This window comes from Leucoraja erinacea, chromosome 26 (assembly GCF_028641065.1).
Source record: "Leucoraja erinacea ecotype New England chromosome 26, Leri_hhj_1, whole genome shotgun sequence".
NCBI classification, from domain to species: domain Eukaryota; kingdom Metazoa; phylum Chordata; class Chondrichthyes; order Rajiformes; family Rajidae; genus Leucoraja; species Leucoraja erinaceus.
Genome location: NC_073402.1, coordinates 16,702,106 through 16,712,167, shown reverse-complemented (window position 1 = coordinate 16,712,167; position 10,062 = coordinate 16,702,106).

The window sequence follows — 10,062 nt, the reverse complement described above, 5'->3', positions numbered from 1 at the left end:
GGAACCTTTACCAGTAATGAACCAAGATGTAGTTCCATGTTTGATGATGAAAAGCATCCATTTCATGCTAAGATCCAATTCAACTTGAAAGCTTTCTAAATTTATTTTTTTCATTAAGCTTTAAGCTTTGTTAAAATTGTTGCTCTTAGCTTCAACCAGCTTCAATTTTCCAATACATTTTCCAGAATGTTTTCAGTTTCAAATGCAGACTGCTGCATAATATTCTGCAGTAACTGCGATTAACATAGGTGTAACAATTAGCTAACTTTTTTCCAAATGGTTGAGGACAGGGAATAAATGATGAGGAGGGAAGAATGAGTTGCGTATGATTAAGGAACAGGAGTAGGTCTTGACTGCTGTTTATAAGATTATGGTTCAATTGTAATTTCAACTCTTGAACCCCAGTTAGCAGAAAAATGCAACAGTTTAAAAATACTTGGTTATCAATAAATCCCTTGCAGTGAAATCCATAAAAGTAGATTATTTTGTTTTGTATACACCATAATATTAGTGAGATATGAGGTTGCATATTGTAAATGAGGTGGGCATAACCCTAACCCTGTGTACTTGTTATCAATGATGGTTCCTTGCAAAGCAATGTCTTGTTTTTAAAAAATCTCATTTGTTTCCAAATCCTTACATGGCCTTAACATAATTTTTATAAACTTCTTCAGCCAATGAGAAATCTTTCTACCTCCACTTTTAGCTGTTTGATTCCCAAATTATGTTATTGAAACATTAATGGCCATCGTACCACCAGTGCTTCCAAAGTCCCAATTTCTAGATTTCCAACCTTAAATCATTCTGCTTGGCTTATCTTTCTAACCAAATGTATCCCCTTTAATGACTTGGTGTCAAATTATACCTTTGGACCTTTTGCTGTGCTAAAGGAATAGAAATACAAAATGGAATTAAACAATGTTTCAATTGTTATTATCAGTACAGGTGCACAACCTTTTATCCGAAAGCCTTGGGACCAGACACTTTTCGTAATTCAGAATTTTTCGGTTTTCGGAATGGAAGATTTTTAGCGTAGATTTTAACGGCTGGCTCAGTGGTAGAGTGCTCGGCTCGTATCCGTAAGGTCGCGAGTTTGCGCCTCGATCCCGGCAGTTACTCGATCGCGAGTTTGAGTCTTCAATGTAGGTTTTTCTTGCAGAATAGGAGAGAATAGGGAGGGTTAGGCTGGGATCATTCTCTGCGAGATGATCTTAGTGCGGGAGACAAGTGTAGGAGAGGTGTACTGACTGTGTGGGCAGAACTTTGGAAGTGATTGCCCACCATTCTCAAAAGCCGCTGTGTCTCCCTGTCCCTCCAACTCCAGAGGAATCCGCTCCCCGATGGGCCGCTACGGCGACAAGTGGCAGTTCGCCCACAGCCCGAGCTGCGCCCCCTCATCCGCAACCCGTGTTCCTCTGGAGTTGGAGCGGGGCTGGGCTAGAGTTGTTGCTGGCTGTGAGTCTCTGGGATCTCCGTGCTTGCAGTGGGCCTGGGGGTCGGTGTCCCGATGAGGGGGCGCAGCTCGGGCTGTGGGCGAACTGCCACTTGTCGCTGTAGCGGCGCATCGGGGAGCGGCTTCTGGTGGTCCTGACGTCTCTCAGCTCCTGTCCAGGGGGGTGGCCGGAGACGTCAGGACCAACAGGAACCCGCTCCCCGATGCGCCGCTACAGCGACAAGTGGCAGTTCGCCCACAGCCCGAGCTGCGCCCCCTCATCCGCAACCCGGGTTCCTCTGGAGTTGGAGCGGGGCTGGGCTAGAGTTGCTGCTGGCTGTGAGTCTCTGGGATCTCCGTGCTTGCAGTGGGCCTGGGGGTCGGTGTCCCGTTGGTCCTGACGTCTCCGGTGACTGGCACTAGCTCCGACGTGAAGACAGTGCAAAGCCCCCGCGCTGGTGCAATGCGCGGGGAGCTGGAGAGGGGAGGGAAGGGGTCACACACATGGCCGGGAAGCAGAGGGGTGTAGGTGGGGTGAAACTGAAGGGAGCGACAATTTGCTGCTGCCCGCTGAGTTAAAAAAGTTCCCACGCAAGACTCATGATACACTGTGTATCGTGAGTCTACCGTGGGAACTTTTTAACCTCAGCGGGCAGGCAGCAGCAGATTGTCAATTATTAACCCTCCCGCGCAATATACCCTCACCTTCCCTTTTATGAATGGGGCTTTAGTTCCCCTTTCTTCGAGGACCGACCGGAGGTTCCGCTGTCACCTCTGCGGGCCGCCCTCGGTGAACGTTTTCAAGGACCTTTCTTCAAGCACTGAAAAAATGTCGCTATTCGGAGGTTTTCGTTATTTGGATCTTCGGATAAAAGGTTGTGCACCTGTACTACAAAATAACACAACCATTGTTCCACAATTCAAGCACCTCCAATCCAATTGGATAATGCCGTAAAATTCAGATATAAAATGACAAATCCTGTTTGGATACTGTTTTATGGCGTATGTTAACCTCTTAAAAATGGGCTCTCATTCAAAAATAAAGTAATTGTCAAACTTGTGCAAGCCTACAAGTTACAAGTGCAAAATTAATGCAGAGGCATAATCCTTTATAGCAGAGTTGTTGGTGGGATCGAATGTTACTATTGCAAAATTATTATTGTAAACTAGTTGAAATATTTTTAAATGCATAAAAAGATGGGATTTGTTTTCCTGAACCACCCATTTTACCTGGAGAAGTAATAGAATTTATGACTATGATTCCAGATTCGTCAAAGTGTACCGGATGAAATAATAATTGGCGTTCCTGCTTTAGACTTTGAGACTTACTACTGATTCTTACCTGACTAGATTTTCCTTTTTAAAATGTATTAGTCATTCTTGACGCCCTTTGTTATCTACCTTTGGATCACATGCCACAATGTATTATAATGTTTGACTTGGGTACTTGGCAGGCAGCATCACAGCTGTTCCATTGTTGTAGTTCTGCAATGTGGGAGTGGTGAATTAATTACCATCCTACATTAGGATATTTGTATGTGCAGCTTGTAGCGTTTGTTCTATTCAATTTTGCCCCGTTTCTCCCGACAGTAGTAACTCCTTATCCCACTATCTAGCAAAACTGTCTCGCCAAAATCCTGTATGACTACATTGGTTGAGAAAGATTTATTTTCCCAGAAGGAAACATGCATTTAAATAGGATTATATTTTTAACTACTCTGATTAGAAAATTTGACATTATTAGCGATCTTGCCTGAACAACTACTGATTCCACATCGTATGTTTAAATTTGGCGTTTATAATGTTTCCAGTTGTAATATTGTCATGACATTTAATGCTGCAGAGCAAACATATCTTGGTTGCAACTCTGCTATGTACAGGATGTGATATGCTATTGTGAGTTGGTGGACATTTTTCTTTATGTGAACCTGTTGCTTCTGAATACTGTACCTGTTATCCTATTTCCTTCGAAGAACATGCCCTTTTCCATCTTTCACTTTCATGAACCATCCATTTTGGTGCTTAAGCACTGAAATTCATAGATTTTGACCTTTTGGGAGTTGTTGATGTCATTGTGCCAGTAGGTGCAAGTAAATTGTAAAGTATTTTATGATCATTCCAACAAGATGGCAGTTTTTGATTATTTCAAAATTGGTAATTTAATAACTAACTATATTGCAAATGTCAGACTAAAATACTGTTGTAGAATGTGGCATCTTTAATTGTTCTCATTGCCATATCAACAAAACAATCGTGCTTAAGGTTAGCTATGTTGCAGCCATGTATCTCTATTAGTTATTAAAATGCATTTTCATATTGTATATAGTTAAGATATGTTGTATTATTCAGATGTGATGCAGCCAATCCCAAAGCATCGGAAATTGAGGTAAACTCATTGGAGTTGGTAAGCAATTTTTCCTTCCACGCTTGCTGCAAGAAAATTGTAGCAATTGTAACTTTGGTCACTTGCTCAAATAGTTTGACTCTTTGTTCCTGAATGCCCATTATTTAATTGTATGGCCATGTAACCAGAAACATAGAAAATAGGTGCAGGAGGAAAGATGTAACAATCTTGATCTTTATTGGATATGATGTATTTGACATTTGTCCTCATTTGAATTTATCTAATCTAGTTGGTGAACTAAGCACTATAGTGACAAACCTGTCTGATTGTTAGGCTGCTTTATTTTACAAACAGCAAATCAACATTAAGGTCATTTTCTTCATTTGACCTACTTGTTTCAAATAAGAAAAAAACTATAGTAAGCTATTAGCTCTTTTTTTAATTAAAAAAATATATATATTTATTAGAAGTAGTGTACATTACAATAATATAAGCCAAAAATAACATAATACATTTCTTGTACCACTTCATATTTTAAACTTTAAAAATAAGAAAAGTAAAGAGAGTTAGATAGGATAATAAGTGCGTGAAAGAATGATCAAGAGAGACCCTTAGAAACAAAAAACTCGAAAAAGAGTTAAGAAGCAAGCCAAAGAAAAAGAAAAAGAGAAAAAGAAAAAACTATAGTAAACTATTAACTCTTTTTTAAGTGAAGTGACTTTTGGCTCTACAGTTATCTCTACATAACCAACTGCAGACACTGACATGCAGGCTTTCCATGTACAGTTATTTTTGGAATGATTGACAACCCTTTTCTCTCCATTTCTCATGCAGTGATTCATAGCAGGTGGAAGAGCAGTGTTCCTGACTCATTTTCCAAAACAAACTTTCTAATCAGCCCAGCAGGCAAGATGATTTTACCCTTTCCAGGAATACACTATAATCGGAACACTCGACGGTGGACTCAAGGTAATTAAATCTTCACTCCCACAAAAGGTATAGATGTTCTGTTAGCCCCATTTAAAGAGTAAAACACTAGTAGTTAAAAAGTTTCCTTTCTAAACACAACAATTATTAAAAAATGTGACGTAAATTATGACATTTTCTGCAAAGGATTTGCAGATTTATTCCGACATTTCTTAGAAATGGGCTGGCATGTTTGGTTAATTTGACCTGACCTCACATGTCCTCTTTAAGATCACTAATTCATGAATAATTTGGATAACTGTACATAACTCTAAACTCCTTGCAGCAGTAAGCAAATTATTAATGGGTGGAATTTGAAATCTAACATGAATGTAGGCTTTCTTTCCCATCGGTCAGAAAATAGAAATCTTTTGAAGTGTGCCAGATGCTCTAATTGCCGTAAATACTCGAGGATATGAAAGACCGAGACTGTGATGTTTAACTATTAATCTACTCTGTCCTTTCAAGGCTGCTGCTCTTGTGATCCTTTTGGGAATATAGTCTGAATTGCTCCCAAGATATAGTTAAAATATATTGGTTTAGTAGTTTCCCTCGTTACCTCGGTGACCTGTGGGGCAAATAACATTTTTTTACTCTTATTATAATCACAAAATCATTCGGTTGCAATTTAAGTTGTACAAAGTGTATAAGATTCTCTCAATGACAGCAGATTATATAAATATTTACTCGTGTGAGAGGAAAAAAGGCAGAATATAAGAGAAATAGGAAATCCTCCCAAAATATGGAAGTATTAGTGAACATTTTGACAGACCTAAAGTTGGGAATTTTGGAAGCAAAAGGGAAGCAGTATATAAATTGAGAATCTAAACTACCTGACACTGAAATCAGTATTGGGTTCACTGTTGTTTGTCATCTGTTTGGATGAGAATAAAGTTGGTATGGGTAATGGATTTGCAGATGACACCCATATTTGTGGTGCAGTGGACAGTGAAGAAGATTATCTAAGATTATAACTGAATCTAGACCAATTGAGAAAGTAGACCAAGGAATGACAGATGGAACTTAACTCTGATAAGTGCAGTGTTGGATTTTGGGAAGTTAAACCAGCACAGGATTTGTATGGTACAAATGGCAGGGCCCTGGAGCAGTGTGAACCAAGACATAGGGATAGAAATGCAGAAAGTATTTGGCATGTTTGCCTTCATCTGTCTGTGCACCGAGTACGAGCTGTTATAGAAAATAGGTGCAGTTGGCCCTTCGAGCCAGCACCGCCATTCAATATGATCATGGCTGATCATCTAAAATCAGTACCCCGTTCTGGATTTTTCCACATATCCCTTGATTCCCTTAGCCGTAAGAGCTAAATCTAACTCTCTCTTGAAAACATGTGGTATATGTTGTGGTATAGCTGTACAAGATGTTGGTGAGGCAGCACTTGGAGTATTGTGTACAGTTCTGGTTGCCTATCTGTCGTAAGGATGTCGTGAAACTGGAAAGGGTGCAGAAAAGATTCCAAAGAATGCAATCGACTGGACGGTTTGAGTTCTATGGCGAGACTGAATAAACAGGTGCTTTTTTCCCCCTGGGAGCATAGGAAGATAAGGGTGATCTTGTGGACGTATATAAAGTCACAAGAGGCATGGATAAAGTAAAGGTCACACTTAACAGAATAGTGGATTTAAAACTGGAGGGTACAGGTTTAAAGTGAGATGGGAATGATTTAAAGAGTCTTCGGTATAAACCAGCAATCTGCAGTTCCTTCCTGCACCTTTTATGTAGGTATGTTGCAAAACTTACCTTTAGCAGTGCTGCAGTTCTGCCGCTGCCCATGTGAGCGACTTTGGCGCCTTTGGGAGGGGGGTGGGTTTAAAACGCGATTTTCTCTAGGCTGTTGAAATCAATGTTGTTCAGCCTACTTAGTTGCTGACGAAAAATCGCTGCGAAATTCGTTCGCTGCAGGTATTTTTAAACTAAATTGGATTATTTAATTGTTATAGTAGATTAAAAATCATCCTCTAAAGCCGCGAACCCCGACAACGGGACGGATCTCATGTAGGGGACAAGGCAAGGTAGGTTGTTGTTTATTTTTACATTAAAAAGGGCTTCTTCAGATCCCTTTATACAACATTTTATATTGCGAGTAGCTGACTTGGGGGCCCATTCAATCCCGCAGTATCTTTCATGCCAATAATGGGTACAAATTCACCGCAATGGCAGCGTTCAAACCAGCGCATTCCACAGAATCCCACTGGCAAGCTGATTTAAATGGCCATTCATTTACAGCAATTGAACACTAAATTCCTTCCATTTGGCCTATAAATTAATGACAATGAGATTTAAAAATCATGTTTTATCGTGAATTCTTGTGTGAATGTTCTTTGGACACTTAGGTTATTTAAAAATCTTTCCTTAAGAAATGGATAGATGTTTAGATCTAGTAATTGAATTTTGGAATTAGCTACAATTGGGTAACTAACTAATTATATGCTTTAATTTCATGTCCAAGTAAGATTGTTTAATATTTGTTTCAGAATTCTTCAATCTAAAATAACTGAAATTTTATTTCAGTTCTCTTAATTTTTAATAAAGTTATGGGCTAGACTGTCCTCGATCACAGCTTTTGTGTTAAGTCAATGGAAAATCAATAGGGTGATTGCATGAAAGGTCACTGGGTCATAGGGCTCGACGCACGGAGCCGCTAAATCCAACTGGAAGACATCCATCACTTCCGGTATATGTTATTAATGCTAGAAACGCGACTTTCCTACCTGTTAAAAACCGCCAAAATGTTGATTTTTTGCGCTGCCGGCCCCGATGGCATCCCCGGGCGGGTGTTCAGGGCATGTGCTGGACAACTATCCCTGATCTTCACTGACATTTTCAATCTGTCACTGGCCCAGGGTGTTGGCCCCACTTGCATCGAGACATCAACCATTGTGCCGGTGCCCAAACAATCAGCTACAGGGAGTCTCAACGATTTCCGCCCAGTGGCACTCACCCCTGTCATTGCAAAGTGCTTTGAGCGGCTGATTTTGGCTCACCTCAAAGCCAGCCTCCCCCCCACACTGGACCCCCATCAGTTTGCCTACCGGACCAACAGGTCTACAGAGGACGCCATATCGGCGGCCCTACACTCTGCCCTGACCCACCTGGACAGCAATAACACCTACATCAGGATGCTGTTCATTGATTTCACCTCCGCCTTTAACACTGTCATCCCTGCCAGCTTGATCACCAAACTCAGCAGACTTGGCATCTCCACCTTCCTCTGCAATTGGACACTGGATTTCCTCACCAACAGACCGCAGTCTGTTAGGGTCAACAACCTCACCTCCTCCACTATAACACTGAACACCGGCGTGCCTCAGGGCTGTGTGCTCAGCCCTCTCCTCTACTCCCTCTTCACCCATGACTGCATCCCTAAGAATGGCTCCAACGCCATCATTAAGTTTGCCTACGACACCACGGTGGTAGGACTGATCAGTGACAACGACGAGTCAGCCTACAGGGATGAGGTCCAGCACCTGACAGCCTGGTGTGCCAACAATAACCTCGTCCTCAACTCCAAGAAGACGAAGGAAATTATTGTTGACTTCAGGAAGATCAGAGGGGGCAGACATACCCCAATCCATATAAACGGGACTGAGGTGGAGCGCGTCTCCAACTACAAATTCCTCGGGGTACACATCTCGGAGGATCTGTCCTGGTCCCTCAACACCTCCAAGCTGATCAAAAAGACGCAGCAGCGCCTTTACTTCCTGAGGAGGCTCAAGAAAGCTCACCTGTCCCCCCGGATCCTGACCAACTTTTACCGCTGTACCATCGAAAGCATCCTGACCACCTGCTTCACGGTATGGTACAGCAGTTGCACCGTAGCGGACAGGAAGGCACTACAACGGGTGGTGAAAACCGCTCAGTACATCATCGGTGCCCCGCTCCCTGCCATGGATGCCCTCCACCGAAAACGGTGTCTGAGACGGGCCGGGAAGATTATCAAAGACCCCTCCCACCCCAACCATGGACTGTTTGCCCTCCTCCCATCAGGGAGGCGGTACAGGAGCCTCAGGTCTCGTACTAGTAGGATGAGGAACAGCTTCTACAACAACACTATCACATTGCTGAACTCGGAGTCCCGCCGATAGATTTCTCCAGTCTCTCCGTCCACATTGTTTGCTTATTCTGTATTTTTATTTCTATATTGCACTATTACTACGGACCGACGCTAAACTGCATTTCCTTGTACCCATACTTGTATTTGTGCAATGACATTAAAGTTGAATTGAATTGAAATGCAGTGAGCAAACGGACAATGTTCGCCAAGCACTCTGGCTGTTCAGCTCTCGTTTCTATCTACCGTAATTTCTCCTCACTTTTGGAATTCTGCAGTTGGCTAAATGTCTCACACGCTTATCCCGATATCCATAATTATTTACAGTGCAAAAATAGACAATTTCAGCGGTGGGGTTTTAACGGGCCCGATACGCTGGAAGCAATGGTAAGTGCCTACCTGCAGTTCATGGCGTGTACTCCATTTGATCCGGGTCGACTGCCGTGAAACCTCCCTATAGGGAACAAGATGTTAATTTCCGAGTATGTAAATGGCCATAGCTTTATTAATACTGAAGACATGAAAGTGAATTAGGTGTCAAATTAAACTTCTTTTTATGCTTTATCTGATGGGATAAATTGCAGACTTGATTTTAAAATCTCAAAAATTCCTAACATTGCTAATCTTCGGTGTAAACCAGCATCTGCAGTTCCTTCCTGCACCTATTATGTAGACGGAAGGAGCGACGCCCCTGCTGCCATGGAAGGCGACCCGAGGGACGGTCCGCAACAGACGCTGCCTGATTTTCCAAAATACCCTAGTAAAAACCAGGAAGTTGGAGAGCAGTCAAAGCGCGGTTCTCTGGATAAAAATCGCGCCATCTGTCGCACTCCGCCTCTTCAGCGCCACCGGGTGTACATGTAGGCGTTAAAAGCACGTCCGGGTCGGACTGGGTGGAAAGCGTCGTCTGTCCCGGGTAAGGGGTTTTCTGCTCCGCTTGAATGAGAGCCCGAGGTGGAGGTAATAGCAACAAGCCCATGAAAGGCCGAAGGGCAGAGACACGCAGCCGCTGCCGCTGCCGCCCACCCCTCCCTCCCGCAGATAATGCAGCCCCTGCACTGGCCGCCCACCCACCGATGCTGCGCTCGTAACCGTTCCACCCAAAGATCCTATAGCAGAGCTATAGCATCTTTGGTTCCACCCGGGCTGCTGCGCGCGGCGCTGGTCTCGTGCGCGGGCGGTTGGTCCGCCCACGCCGCGCGGGTGTCGGACGCGGGCGGGTGAACCTGGGCGTTCTTCACTGTTGCCGCC